The sequence below is a fragment of the Mus caroli genome, unplaced genomic scaffold (genome assembly GCF_978045245.1).
Source record: "Mus caroli unplaced genomic scaffold, Mus_caroli_1 scaffold_34, whole genome shotgun sequence".
NCBI lineage: Eukaryota > Metazoa > Chordata > Mammalia > Rodentia > Muridae > Mus > Mus caroli.
In genome coordinates this window covers 1,423,713-1,447,875 of record NW_028227289.1, presented here as the reverse complement: position 1 = coordinate 1,447,875, position 24,163 = coordinate 1,423,713, and the positions used below count along the sequence as shown (strand labels likewise).

General features: G+C 41.9%; 1 pseudogene; it reads left to right on the top strand.

Moving 5' to 3' along the window:
• Nucleotides 1-991: 991 nt before the first annotated feature.
• LOC146999825 (transforming protein RhoA pseudogene) lies at nt 992-23,573 on the top strand (annotated as a pseudogene).
• The last annotated feature ends 590 nt before the right edge of the window (nt 23,574-24,163 follow it).

The window sequence follows — 24,163 nt, the reverse complement described above, 5'->3', positions numbered from 1 at the left end:
TAGTGTAATGGTTGTACATTAATATAGTCCTGCAATTTTTTAACAAAGCAGAGAAAAAAAGTGGGAAGAGTACTGACAAAAACAGTTCATAGAGACCTACGAGGGATGTTAAATGAGGGAAAGGGAAACCAGGGCCTTAGCAGTGCATGTCCCACACTTGTAAAATACAAGTGTGGGTTGGAAAGAAAGTCCCCTGGAGAGCCAGGTCCTCTGATAAAGGACCTTATCTGGGGAAATGTATATAGGAATATCCAATAAAATATTCATGTTAAAGACCAGGCTGCTCCAGTGCTAGGCAGCCAGCAGAAGGGGACAAGTATGCTTCCCATAGGTTATGAGGGCCATGGGCTATTCTCATAGGCAGGGTGACCTGCAGTGGGCCCCTAAAACCGTGGAGTCCTTCTAGGCCACCAAAGGTTTAGATCAGGTGCTGCTCAGAAAGGTTGCATTAAGAGGATTTCCATACCATGCCTGATGGCCAGATCTTTGAGGTTCTCACAAATTCTGAGTGAAAGCAGGGTGCTACTCTGCATCTGTGCCAGAATTATAGAAGTGTTTTTTAACCATTGGAAGAGCCCACTAGGCTTAGTGATTCAAAACAGGCCCTGAACTACAAGAAATCAGCTCTTCCTTGAATGAGAAGGAAGGACCCTTATCCTAACTGATAAGAAAAGCCTCTGGCTTCACAGCTACTCAGAAAACTTCTCTCAGGAAGACCCTGGAACCCTCAGATTACTAAACAAGAATCCTAGCATCACAGACAGTAGAAGAGAGTGTGGAGCCTGGAAGTCTGTTCCGATGAAAGAGCGTTAGGAGCTTGAAGTGGGGGGTAGGACCCTGCAGCAGAGTTGACCTCTGAGCTGATTGTCATACACTGAGCATTACCCACCATTCCTCAAGGCAGCCACGCTGCAACCTCTGAAGCCCTTGGCATGGGGCACCTCAGCAGCAACAAGTGGCAACACTTGGGAGATTCAAAGCAGCCCTAGGGATGGAGTCCTTACTGCTGATGGTGGAAATCCAGGAAGTGGTGGAGGTGGACACCCAAGTGCAGGAGAAGCAGAGGCAAGAAGAGGATGAGGCCAGAGACAAGGCCCAGAAAGGCCTGGGGGAATAGTCTGGGAGTAGTCCAGCAAAACACCATTCCCCATGCAAGAACTGGAGCTACTGCAGTCCCAAAGAGGCTCAGTCAATGCCAAACTCAGCAGGTTCCACGAGAGGGTCAAGAGAAGTGTGGCTGAGATGAATAGTTCCCACCTGGGAAGCAGACAGGCTGTGATCCAGGGTATCTCAGGTTTCAGGGCCACATCAATATTCTCAGTGATGTTCACACTTCAGGGGAGAGCAAATGTGGAAGTCAGGGGAGAGTGAATGTGGAAGAAGAGACTGGGTAGGGCATCAGTGGAGTTGGAAGGTCACTGTGTATGGTTGGTCTATGCTGTTGAATGAGTGAGCCCAGTGCACTTGGCATAAAGAGGAGTTTCTCTGCAATCTTGAATGGCCTTGCATATCTTACAAGTGCCTGTGGGATAATCTTCTGTTCCTGTGTCTCTGAGTGCAGGCATGTTTGCTTTAGTGCATGCCAGTAGGGATGTATAGGTGGGTTTCTGTTTTTCCTTTTCTTATGTGTATGTTTCCCTCCCTCCCTCCCTCCCTCCCTCCCTCCCTCCCTCCCTCCCTCCCTCCCTCCCTCCCTCCCTCCCTCCCTCCCTCCCTCTTCCCGTCCCTCCCTTCCTCCCTCCTCTCTCTCTGTCTCTGTCTCACTCTGTCTCTGACTGTCTCTGTCTCTGTCTCTGTCTCTGTCTCTGTCTCTGTCTCTGTCTCTGTCTCTGTCTCTGTCTCTGTCTCTGTCTCTGTCTCTGTCTCTGTCTCTGTCTCTGTCTCTGTCTCTGTCTCTGTCTCTGTCTCTCCTCTCTCTCTCTCTCTCTCTCTCTCTCTCTCTCTCTCTCTGTGTGTGTGTGGGCATGCGTGTGTGCACACGTACAACTGTGTGACTGTGATTGTCATGTGTGCAATGAAGAAAGCCAGTGTTAGTTAGGGTTTACTGCTCTGAACAGACACCATGACCAAGGCAACTCTTATAAGGACAACATTTAATTGGGGCTCACTTACAGGTTCAGAGGTTCAGCCCATTATCATCAAGGTGGGAGCATGGCAATATGTAGGCAGGTTGGCACAGGAGGAGCTGAGAGTTCTACATCTTCATCTAAAGGCTGCTAGCAGAATACTGACTTCCAGGCAGCTAGGGTGACGGTCTTTTTGTTTTTGTTTTGTTTTGTTTTGTTTTCCTTTTTTATTAGATATTTTTTATTTACATTTTAAATGTTATCCCCTTTCCTGGTTTCCCCTCTGAAAACCCCCTATCCTCTCCCTAGGGTGAGGGTCTCAAGGCCATACTAGCAGTGACACACCTAGTCTAACAAGGCCACACCTCCAAAAGCTACTCCCCGGTTGAGTATATACAAACCATCGCAGCCAGGCCAAGAAAAAAAGATTCAGCCTTCCCAATGAAATCTTGGAACATCATATGGGAAATAAAGCCAGAAGCCACCTTTCCTGATTCCTTCTCCAACTTATGCCTGATCATAAAATGTTCATAACTAAGACCCTGCCACAATGTGAACTCTTCCCATCACTATATACTACATGAAGACAGTGAACTGCACACTCTTCTGGGAGCTTCTAGGGGCTTGTGCCTTTGCAAGTTGGACTTTGACTAGCTTGTTTCTTCCAAGAGTCATGTATCTTGGCCTCTCAAGCACCTGTCTTCTGTACTTGCTAACTCCTCCCACTTCAGGGAATGAAACACCTGCTTCTGTATAATTCACTGTAAGGAGCAGTGGTTCTTTGCAAAGCACACTTGTAGTTTACAATTCTGAGTGACCCTAGATAAACATGTATACCTGTGTTGTGAGGCTATGTGTGTATGTATTTGTGTATGTTTGTTACTGTGAAAGTTTGTTTATGTTTATTTTGCTCCATTTCTCCCAAAATGTTGCTTGCTCATGCTACCCAGGGAGTATGTGCTTTGGATCACTTTTGTTTACTGCTTTGAGGATCTATGTTCTCAACTTGTACCATGAGATCATCTTCTTCCAATAGTGTCCAGATTATGCTGCACATTTATCCAAACAAATACTGGGCTTAGGACACTGGTATTAGAAGCTGAATCCATCATTTCTGCCTTTACTATTGATTTTACTCTGGGTTAAAAATGACAGGACCTCATTCTCCTTATTGTTCAGCTTGCAGACTTGTTTCCAACGTCTTGGGATTTGTATTTGTATTCTTAGGTAAAGTGAGACTTAGGTTCCTACTGTTCAGACTATTCTTCAAACCAAGGGACCACCAAATTCTCCTGAGAACATGGTGGACTTGACTTGAAAAAAGAGGCTCTCCCAAACTGGCAGATGACAATGAGGTAAAACAAAACAAAACAAAACAAAACAAAACAAAGCACAACCAAAAACATTGTGTTTGTAACAATGTGCTTATACTAAACTCTCATAACAAAAGTTAAGCTTTCCTTGCTTGCAAAGGTCATGAAAGACATACATGAGATTCTCCCTGCAGGAGCTGGGGGTGCCTTGCTCACTTCTGACCCTGAGGAGTGCAGGTATTGGGACTGATCATTAAAATTCTGTCAGGGTACATTTTGGTCTCTAAGAGGAATTGGGTCTCCCCTCTGACACTACAACTCAGTGACCCATTCCTGATATGATACTGGGTTACCCATAATGTGTCCTTGTCAGCCAGTCAATATATTTCTTTCTGATGCAGGTTGGCTTGTGTTTGTTGGGTTTTCCTCGGAGACTGTATATATGCATCCCAGGGTGTTCTCCTGACAGTACCACAGTATTAGGTGGGAGGGAATGAGCGCCTTTTCTTCTCTTCAGGATCTTTTTGTATCAGGCACTCATAAAATTCTCAAGTTTTTGTGGGTGTGGTTATATCCTTAATTCTCTGCAGGGAGTCTTTCCTAGCTACAGGAGGTACCTCTTCAGGATCCATAACCAACCCCAGTGCTAAGAGTCTCAGAGACTCCCTGAGCCTCCCCATCCCAGATCTCTGGCACATCCTAGAAAAGTTCATCCACCCTGCTCCAATTTCTATTCACTCTCCTGGCCCTCTCATTCCAGATCACCCTACATCTAATCACCCTCTCTGTTCTCTTCCCCATCCCCTCTACACCTTCTTCCAGGATCCTCCTACCAGTAACTCACCTATGATGACAATTTATTTCCATTTCTGACTAAGATTCAAACATCTTCCCTGTTTTGAGTTTGTTTCTCGCCAGTAAGACAACCGGGTTCTTTTGTAGCAAGTTTTATTGTTTTATTGGGAGGAAGACACAGAACCCCGGAAAATGGTGCTGTTTTCATACACCTTGGAGTGGTGTGTCAGCACCTGATTGGTTGCTTGTCCATCGCCTCATTGTTACACCCTGGGATGGGCAGTGACTTGGCATGAAATCACTCTTGCACCTGTGCACATTGTTTGTTTACCAGTTAGGCACAGCAGAAGCCAGCACCACCTTGTAATGGCGATTGCTCACGGCTCTCCACATCTCCCCCTTTTTGTTTTATTAAAATGAGGCTAGACTAGGTCTGTGCAATTATGTCCATTCGCTGTGGCTCCTGACTTAGGTCGTTCTTCTAATGTCACAGCCTTTTTTTATCATAGGGTAACCCTATTGCCACCGGGCCCCGTGTCTTAGGTTGATCTGTGCATGAGGAAAGTTGTCTGTCACTGGATACTGCAGTGTTATGTGACAGTAACTACTAAATGACCTAGGGTGAACTCTACAAAAGAGGCCAGCCAGAAAGTGAAGAACTTAGATGTTGACTAATTTTTGAGCATAGATAGCCAGATTTTGCGGGGGGGGGGGGGTAAAATCTGTTTAATGGCCGCAAGTGTTTGAGCAATGACGACCTTGTCAGGTGTTTGTTGGGCTCTGAGTTTGTAAACTAACTAGAGCATGAACACAAGCCCACAGCAGATGGCAGCACCAAATAAAACTATTCCCACCCATTCTTTAAAATAAGAAAATGCAGAGGTAAGCCAAGAGGTGAAGTCTCTAAGGGTCACTGGTTTTACTCTGGTTCTATTAAAGTCTAGGATCTGTATCTGTAGCTTTGTCTGTAACCTTTTTAACTCTTGTGACCAGTTTCTCTTTAGATAATTTGATAAATCTGTATTTTTAATGAAAGAATTGTTAATATACCTAATGGGAGTAATGTACACATGTGGCGTTGATGCCACACAACTCATTTGTATGGCATCTATCATTTTTTCTATGTTATGTTCTAAAATATCTATTTTTTGATTCACTAACATTAATCTTGAGGCGATATGAGAATCTACCCTTTGCAGGGTAAGTAATGTCTCAGACAATTTTTTTGTTATCTGACTTATGGTGTTAGTAGTATTAACTTGATTGGCCATAGCAATTTTTGTGGTAACCGCTGATGTCACAGACACTGTAATGGCAGTAACAATGGCAGCTGTGATTTTAAAATCTCTCTTTTGTCGAGCAAGACTCATGATTGGAAACTTCTTTGGATCTGTCTCAACAGGGACAAAGGTTGGTAAATGTATCACTAAGGCTAAGAAATTAGTTTTATTTTAGCATTGCGTTAAAAAACAAGTGACATATGTACAATCTAACCATTTTGTATTATTTTGAAATTTAGCCAATATAAAAAAAATGGAGGATTAACACAGTCTTCTACTGGAGAAGTAGTCATATTTCTGATAACTCTATTAGATGTCACATTATCTAAATGAGCAGAGATATTGGAAAGTGTGGCAGAAACATTTAATATTTCATGAAAGGTCTTAGTCAGCAGTGTAAGGGCTGACAAACTGGTACTAGCACCTGCCTTATTACTTAGAATCTATTGGTAATATGGCCAAATATTTTTTTTGTAGCATCTCTTTTATCATTCATTACAGTAAAATCTAATGGAAGTGACAGAACAAAACCCTTTGTTTTTTTGGGTTTTTTTTTTTTTTTTTTTTGAGGAAAAATGTTTTGATTGACAAGGTGAAAAAACTATAGGAAATGTAAGGTCTGGATGACACCAAGGCATGTTTCGTATAGCAGTAGCATTGTCAACAGGCCATCGAGATCTTTTGGGAATAGTCACATTTCTCTTTATTATAATCGTGGTGACATTTATAGGTGAAGTTATATTATTTTTAACATCACTTGAGCCTGACTGTGTTCCTTGAGCAACTTGTGTTAAAGCATTAAATAACACTCTAGAGTTCACTTTATTTTCCTAATGGAATCTGCCTAATTAGAGATAATCTTTTTTAAAAAAATATTTAGTTGCCAAAAACAAAGGCAAGGTAGATGAATTGGAATGTACCGGTAAAGGTACCAGCCATGATCTTATTATGGCCCACAAAGGTATACTTATCCCTGTCTCAATCATTAGGAGTAAAAATAACAGGATCATCTTGGGATTTATCTTGATCTTTTATGGTCCTTGTTAGTCGCGTCAGAACCTAAAGTGGATTATCTTTACTCTGTGGAAAAACACAAATAGCTCCCCTGGAGCTGATTAGTATGGGATCTGGGCCATATTATTTATTATCAAGGACATTTTTTTTACTTGACCATTTTATTGGGCAGTTGAGGCCATTGTCTGTGCCTTTTACCTGGTGATCTCTCAGCATTATCTACTTTTAAGAAATTAAGAGTAAATATTATAAGGGATAGAGCCATCTTTGGCGTCATAGCCTCTATCCCCCCTTTTTGTTTTTGTAAATATTGTTTCAAAGTATGGTGAGCTCTTTTAATAATGTCTTGGCCCTGTGGATTATAGGGCAATTTAGTAATATGTTTTACTTGCATTTGTTTGTAAAATTGACTAAATTTAGAAGAAGTATATGTAGGACCATTGTTTGTCTTTAGCACTAGAGGCTTGTCCCATGTAGTCTAAGCCTCTAAGCAGTGGGATATGACATGAACTGTTTTTTTCCCTGCCAAGGGAGAGGCATGTAGGACACCAGAACTGGTATCAATGGACACATGTATATATTGTAATTTACTAAAATCTGGGATATGCGTGATGTCCATTTGTTAAACATAAAATTGTATCTCTGTTGGCTGAATCAGCAATTGCATTTTTCTTAACCATAGGTCTAGGTAATTAACTCAGAACAAAAAGCCAGTAGCTATCAACAAGGCGGAGGTGTCACTGCTAACTCTGTGGCCACAGCGCCCTCACCGCAGCTCTCAAGTGAGATTGAAAGCCTCATGACTCAAGGCTATTTTTTAAACACAGTAAATGGGATGCATGCATGTATGAAATAATTTTTTTTAATATTCTGTAATAACTAAATTAATGGCTGTTTGGAACAAGGAAAAGACACTTATACATGTAAGCAAACTCTGTACACTATAACTTTATATAAAGTAGGCAAGTCAAATCGTAATGTCCTGATAAATTTTACAGCCTGATTGACCTTTTATAAACTTTGAATTTAAATTTTATTTAGAACAACATCTGGCTAGGTCTGTAATAAGGCTCTAAGAAGTGCCACACAAGCTGAGCTGAGGCTGCTCTCTTTTGAGTTCAGCCTCAACCTAAATGTAAACTTATTTTAATCTGAACACTCTGTCAGAGTCCTGGCCCAAAGATTATCCCTATGTTGAAGTATCTTTAAAGACCTGTTTCTTTGTGTGTGTGTTTGTTTATGTTGTTTAGAAAGACTCTAACCTTGAGTTCCCAATTTTAAGCTAACTTTTTGTTACAAGCAAAAGACTGTCTGTCCCTTTAAGAGCTCCATTTGTAATCGGCCCTCAGCAGGGCTTTTTTAGCTGTACTTGGCTCCCAGCCACAGTTCAGCTAACTTATAAATTTGTGTTCTGTAAATTGAGACTTTTTTAAACAAGCCTGCAGCCAGCAGATAAAGTTTTAACAATTTATATTTTTCAACATGAAACACAGAACAACAATCATTTAAACAACAAAACAAAAACAAACATGAATTGACAGATATATGGACAATTTGGTGCACCAAAAACAGATAATAGACAGACAGGGAATAGAACTTGGTGTCTCAAAGGGACACAGCTATCCTAACCAGAGCTAAGAATATCTCTATAGGAACCAGAGAGGAAGCAGGACGTCTCCTGTTTTTATTCTGTCTCTAGGAGAGCTCTGAAATAGCTTATTTTTATTAATTTTTTCTTTTTTGCTAAAAGATCTCAAACAGGGGATAACTGCTTTTCTAAAACTTATTTTTTCTTTCTCTCATGTTTAGACTCTACTTTCTTATCTTTTTCTTTTGGGAATACTACCAGAGAAGGGAGAGGAGGCACAGTGGCCCTGAGAGCTATCTTTAAGCCTTTGCTGAAGGCTATCTCTTTAGTCAAAGTCTTTGAGAGGAGGGTAAATTGACTTAATTTTTAAAATATATTTTCCTTTGTATCTTTATATTTTATATTATCTTTTGTATCTTTATATTTTAGGGTTTTTTTTTTTTCTTTTTATATATTTTTCTTTTTCTCTCTCCCTTCTCCTTTTGTTCTCCCAGGGCATACTTTTCCTTATTTTTCTTTTCCTCGGGCTCTAGGTTCGTGGAAAGGCTTTTTGTTTAGGTGTACCTTGTTCTCTCTGAACTCCCAACCTCTCTCCCCGCTCTGTCTCTGATAGACTGTCTTGGACCTCCTCTAGGACCCTCTGCCCTGTCTCAACCATTTGCTGACAATTTTTGTCTTTTAAGCACAATCTTACCAGCTTTTACAACAACATAGTCTCTGCTTTAAGTTTGCCGTTTTGCTGTTCCCTAACTAGATCTCCTTTTAGTTTTTTCCAGGAGTCAATAGTTAATGACCCTGAGCACGCATACCATGGTTCTATGTGATCTATCTCTTTAACAAAGCCCTCTATAGTCTTAGTGGTGATTTTTAGGCCACACTGCCTCAAGACTGACCATAAGGCGGTCACCACGGAGTGGGAGGTTCCCATATCTAACTGTGCCTGACCTTGACTGAGAATGAGTCAGCAGTTCTACCGGTGAAAGCCGAATGCAACCAAAAGAAAAAGAACAATCCCTGTGAAAACAAACAAAAAAGCCTCTAATGCTGGAGAAAGTTTAAGACTGAACATACCTTACAGAGCTTATCTTGTCCTGTAGTTTTGAACCCGCCCCGCGAATGGGGGTCCCCTCGGTGCCTGGCAATGATATGGCTTTCCTGGGTTTCGGCACCACTTGTCCCGAGCTTGTGCCTCACCAGCAAGAACGCACTCGGACAACCAGGTTCTTCTGTAGCAAGCTTTATTGTTTCATTGGGAGGAAGACCCAGAACCCTGGAAAATGGTGCTGCTTATATACACCTTGGAGTGGCGTGTCAGCACCTGATTGGTTGCTTGCCCATCGCCTCATTGCTACGCCCTGGGATGGGCAGTGACTTGGCACGAATTCACTCTTGCACCTGTGCACATTGCTTGTCTACCAGTTAGGCACAGGGGAAGCCAGCGCCATCTTGTAATGGCAATTGCTCACGGCTCTCCACACTTCCGGTATACTCTTCCTGTTATTTAGCTTCTATGAGTCTGTAGATTGTAGAATGAATATCCTGTACTTTATGGTAAGTAAATACTTTTTGGGTCTTGGATACTTTAACCAGGATATTTCCTAGTTCTAATAATTTGCCTGAAAATTTCAAGATATCCTTGTTTTTAATAACTGAGTACTGTCCCATTGTGTAACTTGACCACTTTATTTTCTTGTTTATGTACACACACACACACACACACAGACACATAGACACACAGACACACACAAAGATGCATGAACTTGTGCGCATGGGTGCATGCATATGTGTGTGTGTGTACATTGTTCATTTGAGGACATCTAAGTTATTTCAAGTTTCTGTCTACTTTGAATAAAACTGCTATAAACATAGTGGAGCAGGTAGACAATTGTGGTATGCTGGGGCATCTTTTGGGTATATATATGCCCAGCGTGATATAGGTGGGACTTGAGGTAGAATTTCATATTTTCTGAGAAACCATCAAATTGACTTCTAGAGTGCTTTTATCTGTTTGCAGTTGCAGCAGGAATGAAAGAGTTTTCCCCTTGTTCCACATCCTCAACATCATGTGCCATCCCTTGAGTTTTTCATGTTAGCCATTGTCATGGGTGTAAGGTGGAATCCAAGAGTTGTTTTGATTTGCATATCCCTGGTGACTAAGGACTTTGAACAATTCTTTAAGTGCTTCTTGGTCACTCGAGATTCCCCTGTGATGAATTCTCTGTCTAGCTCTATGCCTCATATTGTAATTGGGTTATTTGATTTGTTGGTGTCTATTTCTTGAGTTCTTTATGTTTTAGATATGACCCCTCTGTCAGATGTGGGGTTGGTGAAGATTCTTTCCCAATCTGTAGGCTGTAGTTTTGTCCTATCAGTGGTGTCCTTTTCCTTATAGAAGCTTTTCAGTTTCATGAGCTTTTGAGTCCCATTTATCAATTGTTGATCTTAGTGCCTGAGCTGCTGGTGTTATGTACAGAAAGTTGTTTCTTGTACCAATGCGTTCAAGGCTATTCCCTGCTTTCTCTTCTATCAGATTAAGTGTATCCAGTTTTATGTTGAGGTCTTTGGCCCAATTGGACTTTTGTTCAACCTATAGGGGTGCAAACCCCTATGAGAGCTTTTTGGGTACTTTCTCTAGCTCCTCACTTGGGGGCCCTGTGTTCCATCCAATAGATGACAATGAGCATCCACTTCTGTATTTTCCAGGCAAAGCATAGCCTCACAAAAGACAACTATATCAGGGTCATTTCATCAAAATCTTTCTGGCATAAGCCATAGTGTCTGCATTTGGTGGCTGATTATGGGATGGATCCTGGGTGGGGCAGTCTCTAGATGTCCATCCTTTCATCTAAGCTCCACACATTACCTCTGTAGCTCCTTGCATGGGTATTTTGTTCCCGGTTCTAAGGAGGAATGAGCTTTTTACGTGGTTGTCTTCCTTCTTCTTGATTTTCTTGTATTTTGCACATTGTATCTTGAGTATTCTAAGTTTCTGAGCTGATATCCACTTATCAGTGAGTGCATATCAAGTGAGTTCTTTTGTAATTGGGTTATCTCACTCAGAATGATATCTTCCAGATCCAACCACTTGCCTAAGAATTTCATAAATTCATTGTTTTTAATAGTTGAGTAGTACTCCATTGTGCAAATGGAGTACTACTTTTTTTTTTTTATCCATTCCTCTGTTGAGGGACATCTGGGTTCTTTCCAGGTTCTGGCTATTATAAATAAGGCTGCTATGAACATAGTGGAACATGTGTCCTTATTACCAGTTGGAACATCTTCTAGGTATAAGCCCAGGAGCAGTATGGCTGGATCCTCCAGTAGTACTATATCCAATTTTCTGAGGAACCACCAGACTGATTTCCAGAGTGGTTGTACAAGCTTGCAATCCCACCAGCAATGGAGGAGTGTTCCTCTTTCCAGAAACCCTTGCCAGCATCTGCTGTCATCTGAATTTTTTATCTTAGCCATTCTGACTGGTATGAAGTGATGGAATCTCAGGGTTGTTTTGATTTTCATTTCCCTGATGATTAATGATGTTGAACATTTTTTCAGCAGCTTCTCAGCCTTTCAGTATTCCTTACATGAGAATTCTTTATTTAGCCCTGTTCCCTATATTTCAATGGGGTTATTTGAATTTCTGGAGTCCACTTTCTTGAGCTCTTTGTATATATTGGATATTATTTCCCTATCAGATTTAGGATTGGTTAAAATCCTTTCCCAATCTCTTAGTGGCCTTTTTGTCTTATTGACAGTATCTTTTGCATTACAGAAGATTTGCAATTTTATAAGGTCCCATTTGTCAATTCTCGATCTTACAGCACAAGCCATTGATGCTCTGTTCAGGATTTTTCCTATAACTATATCCCCTGTGACCATATCTTCAAAGCTTTTCCCCCACTTTCTCCTCTATAAATTTCAGTGTCTCTGGTTTTATGTGGAGTTCTTTGATCCACTTAGACTTGAGCTTTGTACAGGGAGATAATAATGGATGAATTCGAATTCTTCTACATGATAACAGCCTGTTGTGCCAGCACCATTTGTTGAAAATGCTGTCTTTTTTCTATTGGATGGTTTTAGCTCCCTTGTCAAAGATCAGATGGCCATAGGTGTGTGGGTTCATTTCTGGGTCTTGAATTCTATTCCATTGATCTACCTGTTTGTAGCTGTACCAGTACCATGCAGTTTTTTTTTTTTTTTTTTTTTTTTTTTAACCACAATTGCTCTGTAGGTCAGGCATGGTGATTCCACCAGAGGTTCTTTTATCCTTGAGAAGAGCTTTTGCTATCCTAGGTTTTTTGTTATTCCAGATGAATTTGCAATTTGCCCTTTCTAACTGTATGAAGAACTGAGTTGGGATTTTGATGGGGATTGCATTGAATCTGTAGATTCCTTTTGACAGGATAGCCATTTTGACTATATTAATTCTGCCAATCCCTGAGCATGGGATATCTTTCCATCTTCTGAGATCTTCTTGAATTTCTTTCTTCAGAAACTTGAAGTTCTTATCATACAGATCTTTTACTTCCTTAGTTAGCATCACACTGAGGTATATTATATTATTTGTGACTACAGTGAATTGTCTTGTTTTCCTAATTTCTTTCTCATCCTGTTTATCCTTTTTGTAGAGAAAGGCCACTGATTTGTTTGAGTTAATTTTATATCCAGCTACTGCACTGAAGCTGTTTATCAGGCTTAGGAGTTCTCTGGTAGAATTTTGGGGGTCACTTATATATACTCTCACATCATCTGCACCTCACACAATAATAGTGGGAGTCTTTGACACCCCACTCTCACAAATGGGGAGATCCTGGAGACAGAAACTAAACAGAGGCACATGGCAACTAACTGAGGTTATTGAGATAATTTTATATCCAGCAACTGCACTGAAGATGTTTATCAGGCTTAGGAGTTCTCTGGTAGAATTTTGGGGTCACTTATATATACTATCATATCATCTGCACCTCATACAATAATAGTGGGAGACTTCAACACCCCACTCTCACCAACGGAGAGATCCTGGAAACAGAAACTAAACAGAGGCACATGGAAACTAACAGAGGTTGTGAAACAAATGGATTTAACAGATATCTACAGAACATTTTATCCCAAAACAAAGGATATACTTTCTTCTGAGCACCTCATGGTACCTCCTCCAAAACTGATCATATAATTGGTCACAAAACAGGCCTCAACAGATACAAAAATATTGAAATTATCCCATGCATCCTATCAAATCACCATGGACTAAAGCTCATTTTCAATAACAGCATAAATAATACAAAGCCAACATTCATGTGGAAACTGAACAACACTCTACTAAATCATACCTTGGTCAAGGAAGAAATAAAGAAAGATATTAAAGACGTTTTAGAGCTTAATGAAAATGAAGCCACAACATACCCAAACTTAGGGAACACAATGAAGGCAGCCCTAATAGGAAAACTCATAGCCCCAAGTGCCTCCAAAAAGAAACTAGAGAGAGCATACTCTAGCAGCCTGACAGCACACCTAGAAGCTCTAGAACAAAAGGAAGCAAATCCACCCAAGAGAAGTAGAGGAGGAGGCAGGAAATAATCAAACTTAGGGCTGAAACCAACTAAGTGGAAACAAAAAGAACCATTCAAATAATCAACCAAATCAGGAGCTGGTTCTTTGAGAAAATCAACAAGATAAATAAACCCTTGGCCAGACTAACTGGAGGGCAAAGGGACAGTATCCTAATTAACAAAATCAGAAATGAAAAAGGAGATGTAACAACAGAACCTGAGGAAATCTAAAAGATCATCAGATTCTACTACAAAGGTTATACTCAACAAAACTGGAAAACCTAGATGAAGTGAACAATTTCCTAGACAGATACCTGGATTTTGTTTTTTCAAGACAGAGTTTCTCTGTGTAGCCTTGGATGTCCTGGGACTCACTCTGTAGACCTGGCTGGCCTCAAACTCAGAAATCTGCCTGCCTCTGCCTCCCAAGTGCTGGGATTAAAGGTGTGGCACCACCATTGCCCAGTTCTTAGTTCGGTTCTAATCGGGATGTTGGGCACCTCCTTGTTGCAGTAAATAAATCTCCAACCCCAATAAGGCCATGTGAAGAACACGCATCTCAGTTATAATATTTATAAGCTGCACAGCTAGGTTGGGCAGATTTACCACTATTCTCTTTCCCAGCTATGAGATCTCTTGCTACTTGTAGCTTCTCTAGACCATGTGGTTCTGCTCCATCTTCCTTTCACTTCAGTCTTCCTCTGACTGTTCTGTCTCTATTTTTTTTTTTTTTTTTTTGGTTTTTCAAGACAGGGTTTCTCTGTGTAGTCCTGGCTGTCCTGGAACTCACTTTGTAGACCAGGCTGGCCTCGAACTCAGAAATCCGCCAGCCTCTGCCTCCCGAGTGCTGGGATTAAAGGCGTGCGCCACCACGCCCGGCTTTGTTCTGTCTCTTTATCCCCTCTCCTCCTTCCTTTCTTCTCTCTCTCCACTACCTCCAGCCCCACCTTTCCTTTCCACTGGGGAATCATAGGCTCTAGCCTTTCTTTATTTGACCAGTTAAAATGGGGAGAAACTTCATATGAAGTCACCTGAGTGTGTTATCCACTTTTCCTTGGGGCAACCTATCTTGAGGAAACAGGATTAGCATCAAAATACCAACAGTACCAGAGCAATCCACAACATGCACCAACTTGCATTCCTTTTTATTGTTGTTGTTGTTGTTATTAATTTATTCACTTTATATTCCAATATCAGCTGCCCTGCTCCTCAGAGTGCCCCTAATGAGATTCTCTGCCCATTCTCCCTCCCCTTCTCCATTCCTAAGGAAGAACCCACCTTTGGGTGCTCCCCAGAGTACCCTCCCACCTGAAGCAGATCAAGTTTCTGCAGGACTAGGCACATCTTCTCCATCTGAAGCCAGACAACTCAGACCATTTAGGGGAACAAGATCCACAGATGGGCCACTAGCAGACTGAGAGACAGCCCCTGCTCCAGTTGTTGGGGGACATACATGAAGCCTTGACTGCTCATTTGCTATGTATGCAGGCAGCCTATGTCCAGATCATGTTTGCCTATTGGATTTTTGGTTCGTTAGCTTTTTTTTTGTGTGGGGGGGGTTTGATTGTTTGTTTGTTTGGCATTGGGAATTGACCCCTACCAGGGTCTAACTTTGTTGGTCTTCCTGTGAAGTCCCTGTCCCCTAAGGGTTCCTCAGCCCTTCTACCACTTTTTCCATAACACTTCCCAAACTCCATCTAATGTTTGGCTATGGGTCCCTACATCTGTTTCAGTGAACCATTGGGATTAACCTCCATGGGAGAGTTATGCTAGGTTCTTTTCTGCAAATGTAACAGAGAATCATTACTACTCAGGGATTGGTTCTTGTCCCATGGGATGGAGTTCAAGTTGGGCTAGTCATTCTTTGGCAATTCCCTAAGTCTCTGCTCTATATTTGTCCCTACACTTGTTGTCATTGGGATGAATTTGGGGTCCAAGGTTTTGTGGGTGGGATATTGTCCTTATCACTCTACTTCCTCTAGTGGAAGTAGCCACGTCTGGGTACATATTCCCCACTTCTAGAAGTCTCAGCTAGTTGCCCCTATAGATTCCCTGGGGTCTCCATCCATCCCAGGTCATTGGTATATCCTAGAGGTTGCACCCTCCCTCCACACACAGACACACACAGACACACAATACACACACAATACACACACATACACAGACACACAGACATAGGGATACACACACACACACACACACACGGATACAGACACAGACAGGGACACACAAAGACACGGACACACACACACAGACAACAGATTTGTCTTCTCTCTCCCCTAATCTCCCTACATCTGATCTACCCCTGCCCTCCTACACTCCTGTCCCCATCCCCTCTCCTGACCAGCCTCCTATATCTGTCTTGTTTCTTCTTGTAGGCAGCCGCATGCCTAAAAGATGGCGCCGACCTCCAGTACACTGGTTCTGTAAACAACGCCATTGCACAGGCGCTAGCCCAAATCTGATGCCAACCCCTCCCGAGGGGGTGTATACAAATCAAAGTGCTGACAGACTGACCAATCCCAGGAGGACACATAGCTCTCCCCAGTGCTGGGGTGTATATAAGCAGTCTTCCCAGGGTTTGCGGATTTCCCCGTAGCATGGAGGTGTTCCTAAAATAAAAAAAGGCCGTTGAGAAGAATCCGACCATGTTGCGTTTTTTTCTTGCTGGATGAGGTGAGTGGAACAAAGTGGTGGCCCATACGGGGAACGGAGGATCTCATGGATTCAGAACTCTTCAGCTGAGGAATGGCGGTACTGGTAAGTCTCCCAAAATTGATCCCTGGTTAAAAGGAGGGATATGTTTCTCTTGCCCCTAGACCCAGTGTGGGTAGCTCTTAGTGTTTTTGTTTTGTTTTTTGTAATTTCTGGCCTCTGCTTTTATTTGATAGGAGCAGTTAAGGCAGGTCAGAAAATTTTCATGAAACAACAAGAAAGTATGTCAGAGGAAGATAGGAAACATATAAGTAAAAGAAAGAAAAGGGGCGAAAAAGAGAGAGAAAAGGAAAAGGGAGAAAAGGAAAATTCAAAAGGAAAAGGAAATCATGAGAAAGGAAAGGAAATAGCAAAAAGATATACCTCATTAAAAGACTTAACAATAAGTTCAGCAAGTTCTGACTCCAGTGACTCAGAACTTGATAAAGATGAGGAAGCTGACCTAGAAGAAGAGGCAGCTTGGTATGAGAGGGGTAGGTATGATCCAAATTGGTCATACAAAACCAATCTTTTAAAAAAAGGGGGGTCGTCTGGCAAAAGAGTAAAATTGAAGGTGCCGACCGCTCCACCTCTTAACCCTGAGTATACAGGAAAAAAGGAATCCACAAAAGCTGGTAAACAAGGTACCTCATTGTGCCAGAGGTTTGGAAGGAAGCTGAACTGACTTTCCCTGTATTCTTAGATGGCCAGGGATGACAGTATCATGAGCCAATAGATTTTAAAACTATTAAGCACCTGGCTGAGTCAGTCCGTACCTAAGGGGTGAGTGCAGCTTTTGTAGTTGTGCAGGTCGAGGTGCTTGCTAGATATTGCCTCACCCCGGGGGACTGGAATAATATTACTTGGGCTTGTTTGTTGTCCGGACAGTATTTAGATTGGAAGTCCTTGTCCTATGAATATGCAAACAGTCAGGCAGCAGCAAATTTAGCTACAGGACAAGATCCTCAGAGACATTGGGATGCAGACATGCTTCTGGGTTTAGGATGTTTTGCTTTAGATCAAATAAATTATCCTGAAGCAGTCTATGCCCAAATAAATGAGGTAGCTACCAAAGCCTGGAAGGCATTGCTGAACAAAGGCGCAGTCTCAGGCAATCTTACGAAAATCTTGCAGGGTCCCACAGAATCATTTTCAGACTTTGCAGCACTCCTCGTTGAAGCAGCCGCTAGAATTTTTGGAGACCCTGATATAGCTATGCCTTCGGTAAAACAACTAGTGTATGAGCAATGCACTAAGGAGTGTAGAGCAGCTATTACACCCTATAAACATAAAGGTTTAGAAGTTTGGATGAAAGTTTGCAGCGAACTAGGGGGTCCGTTAACCAATGCAGGCCTGGCGGCAGCTGTGATGCAATTGAGTAGATCTAATAATGATACTTGCTATAAATGTGGCCAGAGAGGACATTTTAGAAGACAATGCCCCGAAAATGAGAAAAGTACTCCATTAGATAAACCTAGACAGCCAGGAATATGCCATAAATGTAGAAAAGGAAAACAATGGGTTAATGAGTGCAGATCAACAAAGGACATAGAAGGCTGACTATTACAAGCAGGATATAATGGCACCAGGCCAAAAAATGGACAATGGGGCCCATGTCCCCAGGGCCCTCAAATATATGGGGCTCTTTAGAAAGACCAGATGAGACCTTGGCCATCTCTCTGTCATCCGAGAAACCACGGAGAGCCACTACTGGCTTCGCAGGACCTCCACTTCACCACCAGACTCGTATTAATCCCACAGATGTAGATACAGATTTTAAAGGCCCCCTTCTCAAGGATACTGTAGGACTATTGCTTGGCTGCTCATCTTCTGCTTTAAAAGGATTACAAATTAACCCTGGAGTGATTGATCCAAATTACACGGGGGTTGTGAAAATCTTAGTGGCCTCCCCCAGTGGCATTTCAGCTGTCTCCCCAGGAGATAGAATTGCTCAATTATTACTGTTGCCAAGTTTGCATAAACATTTTCCAGCAAATAATAAAATAAGAGGACAGAGTGGACTAGGTTCTACAGGTCCTTGGTTCACTTTCTTATCAATGGAATTAGGAGATCGCCCCATGTTAACTTTGGAGGTTGAAGGACGATCCTTTCTGGGGTTGCTAGACACAGGTGCAGATCGCAGTATTATCTCCACTCATGATTGGCTGCCAAAATGGACTTCGCAAACATCATCTCAAAGCCTCCATGGTCTAGGTTATAAGACTGCTCCCCTTATAAGTGCCAAGGAATTGACTTGGAAACATGAGGAAGGTAAGTCAGGAAAATTTTTTCCTTATATTGTGGATATTCCTGTGACCCTATGGGGTAGGGATGTCTTAATCAAAATGGATTGTAGACTAACTAATGAGTATTCCCCACAGGCCCGAGAAATTATGTCTAGTATGGGCTACACTCCAGGAAAAGGGTTAGGAAAGTCATTACAAGGCATGACTAGGTCAGTGCCTGCAAAGTTCAAACAAGATAAAAAAGGGATTGGGTTTTTCCTAGGGGCCATTGAGGGTGGTATACCCATTACTTGGAAAACAGAGGAGCCTGTATGGGTTCCTCAATGGCCTCTTTCCTCTGAAAAATTAGTAGCTGCCAGAGAATTAATAGAGGAACAATTGAGATTAGGACATATTCAAACTTCCCAGTCACCTTGGAATACACCCATATTTGTGATTAAGAAAAAATCAGGCAAATGGAGGCTCCTGCATGATCTTCGAGCCATTAATAATCAAATGCAGATTATGGGTCCCATACAGAAGGGTCTGCCCCTTTCTAGTTTGCCCAAAGAGTGGCCTATTATAATCATTGATATTAAAGATTGTTTTTTCTCTATCCCCCCCTGCATTGTGTGATAGTGAGTGCTTTGCCTTTACCCTTCCTTCTGTAAATAATGAAGAGCCTGATAAATGGCATCAATGGATAGTTTTACCTCAAGGGATGGCAAACAGTCCTACTATGTGTCAACTTTTTGTAGGAAAAACCCTACAACCTGTCTGTGATGCATTCCCAAAATTAAGGATAGTACATTATGTAGATGATGTCCTTCTTGCCTCAAAGAATAAAGAAAGTTTAGATGAAGCCTATATTAAGCTAGTAAATGAATTAGAAATGAAACAATTATTTATAGCTCCTGATAAAGTTCAAATGGGAAATTTAGGAGAGTTCTTGGGTGCTTGAATTACTTCACATCTTATTACACCTCAAAAGATAAAATTACACAAACATCATTTAAACACATTCAATGATTTCCAGAAATTGTTAGGTGATATAAATTGGAATCGTCCATAAATGAGGCTATCAAATTTTGAATTAATCTCTCTTTTTGATATATTGAAGGGCAATCCACAGCTTTTGTCACCTCGTGCTCTCACCCCTGAGGCCCGAGTAGCATTAGAAAATGGAGAAAGGTGTTTAGAAAAGGCCAAGCTGTATAGATGGAAAGAAGGAGAGGACATCCTCCTATGTGTTTTGAAGACATTCTGTCAACCAACAGGAGTGTTGTGGCAGTCAGGTCCTCTATTATGGATTTATCCGCATGTGTCTCCCAATAAAACCCTTGAATATTATCCCATTGCTGTAGCTCAATTAGCGATTTTGGGCATTAAATTGTGTAATCAACATTTTGGAGCACCCCCTCAGAAAATCATTACACCTTATAATGCTAATCAAATACAGATCCTAAGTTCTTGATAGAGGATTGGGCCCTATTGCGCTGTATTTTTGATGGAGAATTAGATAATCATTATCCCAAAGACCCTTTGCTACAATTTTTTTGTGAACATCCAGTGATTTCCCCCAAAGTCACAGCATCTAAACCCATATCTGGTGTGGGTGCATTGGATATTTATACAGATGGTTCTAAAACAGGTGTTGGTGCCTATGTCGTTAATTCTCAAAAACCCTTTCTTTTTCAATATAATCCTGGCACCCTACAACTTACTGAATGTAAAATTCAACCATCCTTCCTTGGGCTCACCTTGTTACTGGGCTTCTTTGGGACTGTTGATTATAATGTGGTTATCCTATACTTTATTGCTAATATACACTTATCTATGAGTACATACCATGCCTGTGCTATTGAGTCTGGGTTACCTCACTCAGGATGATATCTTCTAGTTCCATACAGTTGCCTGTGAAACCCCTGATTTTCTTGTTTTTAATGGCTGAGTAGCCTTCAATTGTGGTAAATGAACCATATTTTCTTCATGTGTTCTTAAGTTGAAGGTAATCTAGGTTGTATTCAGTTACTGGTTATTATAAATAAAGCTGTTATGATCATAGTAGAGCACGTGTCATTGTGGAATGGTGGAGCAACTTTTGAGTATATGCCCAGGAGAGAATTATTCCCAATATTTTGAGAAAGTGGCAACTTTAATTCCACAGAGGTTGTACAAGTTTGTACTCTCACCAGCAGTGTAGGTGTGTTTCCCTTGCCCTACAAACTCCGCAGCCTGTGCTGTCACTTTGATAGTCTGACATAAACCCCATCTGTCTTCATATAAGGACCATCTCTGTTTTGAAAAGGAGACCACAAGGCACCTTTTCAGAAACAGGTGATAAAATCCAGGAAGAAATTCATAAAACCTCCTCCCAAAGGACAACTTGGGCATAACCACCAGAATCAAAAAATATCTTATCAAGCATGGGCCATCTCTGATGGGCAGTGCTATCTCATTCTGTGGTCTAAATGTTCATGACATTTGAATGCAGACCACTGGATTCACCTGGTACAAGCCAATCAGAAGCCATCCCCTGTGACACGTGTACCACCCACTAATGAAATGCTAGATTACCTAGTATTTTTACAAAATTCCCCTAATCCTTTAAGAAGGCTGCGTGCCTTTGTCTAGGGTTGCCATTTAACAGATGGTTGACTCAGGCCTGCTGGTTGTTTCTGCAGGAAACACTCTGTCTTTGCATACCATCTGAGTTTGGGGTCTTCCTTCAGTGATATTCAGACCCTGACACACTGAGTTTTTGATGTTAGCCTTTCTGATTGGTGTAAGGGGGAATATGAGTTGTTTTGATTTGCATTTCCCTGATGACTAAGGACACTGAACATTTCTTTAAGTGCTTCTCACCCATTCGAGATTGCTCACCACTTGAGATTTCTGTTTAGCTCTATACCCATTTTTTTTAATTGGGTCATTGGATTAGTTGGTACCTAACTTCCTGAGTTCTTTATAGCTTTGGATATTAGTCTTCTGTCAGATGTAGCATTAGTGAAGATAGATTCCCAATCTGTAGACTGTAATTTTGTACTATTAAAGGTGTCCTTAGATTTATATTGAAGCTTTTCAGTTCGATGAGGTCCTGGTTATTAAGTGTTTGCTGTAGTGAGTTGGTGTGATGCTGCTTGTATTCTAACACTAGTACTGATTCTTTAAGAGGTGGTTCCCTCGCCACCACCTCAAGAGCCGACCATCCAGTACTCAAGTGATACAATTCCTCCCCATTTTAACTGGCCAATGAAAGACTGGATAGAGCCTGTGCTTGGGCCGTGTAATAGAAAGGAGGGATTGGAGACTCTAGAGAAGCTGGTAGGTAGAGAGAGATGTGGGAGAGAGGAAGAAGACAGAGTAGGAGGAAGACCCCATGGACCAGAAACACATGGTCAGGAGAAACAGCAAATAACAAGGGTGGTATAGCAGTAGAATAAGCTAGTATAGTCCTAGATCTGCTCAGTCTAGGCATATGGGTTATAACAAAAGTATCTAGATTGTGTGTCTTTATGTGATCTTAGTAGGATGGTAAAGGCCAGTAACAAATTGGCACACCTTATGTCTGGCTTAGACCTGAGATAAAAGCAACCCCACTCCTGAATATAAACAACTAGGGCTGTGCTCTAAAGCTGCAGATGGTGGAAATCAAGTGTGGAGTGGGTCTAAGAGGTCTACAGAGAGATAACAGTGAGGCTCCCTCCCCACTGCCTATGCTCCAACAGGAGGCAGGACCAAGGCATGAGGTTGTGCCAGTGCCAGTGCCACAACACAGTCTCCGGTTGCCTGATCCTGAGAGAAGGACCAGGGACCCCGGGGCTGGCTGCCTGAGATGGCTTCACAGCTGAGGATCAACAGCTTTAAAATATGCAGCTAAATTTCCAATCCTTCTCACAGGCACAGGGGTCTGATCTGGGCATCTCTGCCACTAGTCAGGCTCCAGGCTTCTCTTGCCTGTTTTCCTTATATGTGTATAGGACACTGTGCAGCCAGATCCTTTCTCCTGACTGCTTGTGTTGTAGGCTGCCTACAACTGCATGTGTTGTACACATGCTGCAGGCAGCAGCCCAGACAAAAGATAAGCTAAAGCTCAGAAGTACAGAAGCCAAGGGTCTTTCTACACTCAGTTTCTGGCCCAGCATAAAAAGAATCAGTAAGGACTTCAATGTCCTCAATCAAACACCAGAGTGAGGCAGACAAAGGAACAAGAAGCTCCAGGTCCAAGAATAAGAATTCCACAATGATAGGGCAAGAAGGAGGGAGTGGGTAGGTGGGTGGAGGAACACCCTCACAGAAGCAAGGGGAGGGAGGATGGGATAGGGGCTTCCAGAGGGGAAACCGGGAAAGGGGTTAACACTTGAAATGTAAATAAAATAAAAATAATAATAAAAATAAAAGGAAGACCACTGGTGCTCCCCCCCTTCCCCAAGCAGTTCTCTCCTTAGTCCGCTGTCTGTCTGTCTGTCAAGGAGCTGCTAGTCCTTGTCTCGGAACTCGTGGACTAGAGCTTGTGGTAATAAGACATGCTTGCTCATAGTCCTCAGCAAGGACCAGTTTCCAGACCTTTATGTACCCACGGTGTTTGAAAACTATGTGCAGATATTGAAGTGGATGGAAAGCAGGTAGAGTTAGCTTTATGGGACACAGCTGGACAGGAAGATTATGACTGCCTGAGGCCTCTCCTATCCAGACACTGATGTTATACTCATGTGTTTTTCCATTGACAGCCCTGATAGTTTAGAAAACATCCCAGAAAAATGGACTCCAGAAGTCAACCATTTCTGTTCAAATGTTACCATCATCCTAGTTGTGAACATGAAGGATCTTTGGAATGAAGAGCACACAAGACAGGAGTTAGTCAAAATGAAGCAGGAGCTGGTAAAACCTGACTAAGGCAGAGATATGGCAAACAGGATTGGCACTTTCAGGTACATGATGTGTTCAGCAAGATCAGTGATGGAGGGAGAGAGGTTTTTGCAGATAACCACGAGAGCTCCTCTGCAAGCTAGAAGTGAGAAGAACAAGTCTGGGTGCCTCATATTCTGAAGCCTTGTGAAGCATAGCCTCTTGCAGTTAATTGCAAGTGCTGGTTATTAATCTTGGTGTCTACTTAGTGGTCTTTTCATTTATCTATAATTTACCTAAGATTGCAAATCAGAAGGCATCTTGCTACCAGTATTTACAAGCCAAGCATGATTATTAATGATGTCCAACTTGTCTGAGCAGACAGAGTCCTTCTGACACTGCTCTAAAAGCTCTCTCTGTACTCCACTTGACACTAGCCACTAATTCAAAGAATTTTTCTTTTATTTTTTTTTAAGTTTTCTTTTTTAATAGATATTTTCTTTATTTACATTTCAATTTTTATTCCCTTTCCTCATTTCCCTTCCAAAATCCATCCTATCCCATTCCCCCTCCCCCCTGCTCACCCACTCACCCACTCCCACTTCCTGGCCCTGGCATTCCCCTATACTGGGGCATAGAACCTTCACAGGGCCAAGGGCCTCTCCTCCCATTGATGAACAACTAGACCATCCTCTGCTACATATGCAACTGGAGCCATGAGTCCCACCATGTGTATTCTTTGGTTGTTGGTTTAGTCTCTGGGAACTCTTGAGTTACTCGCTAGTTCATTT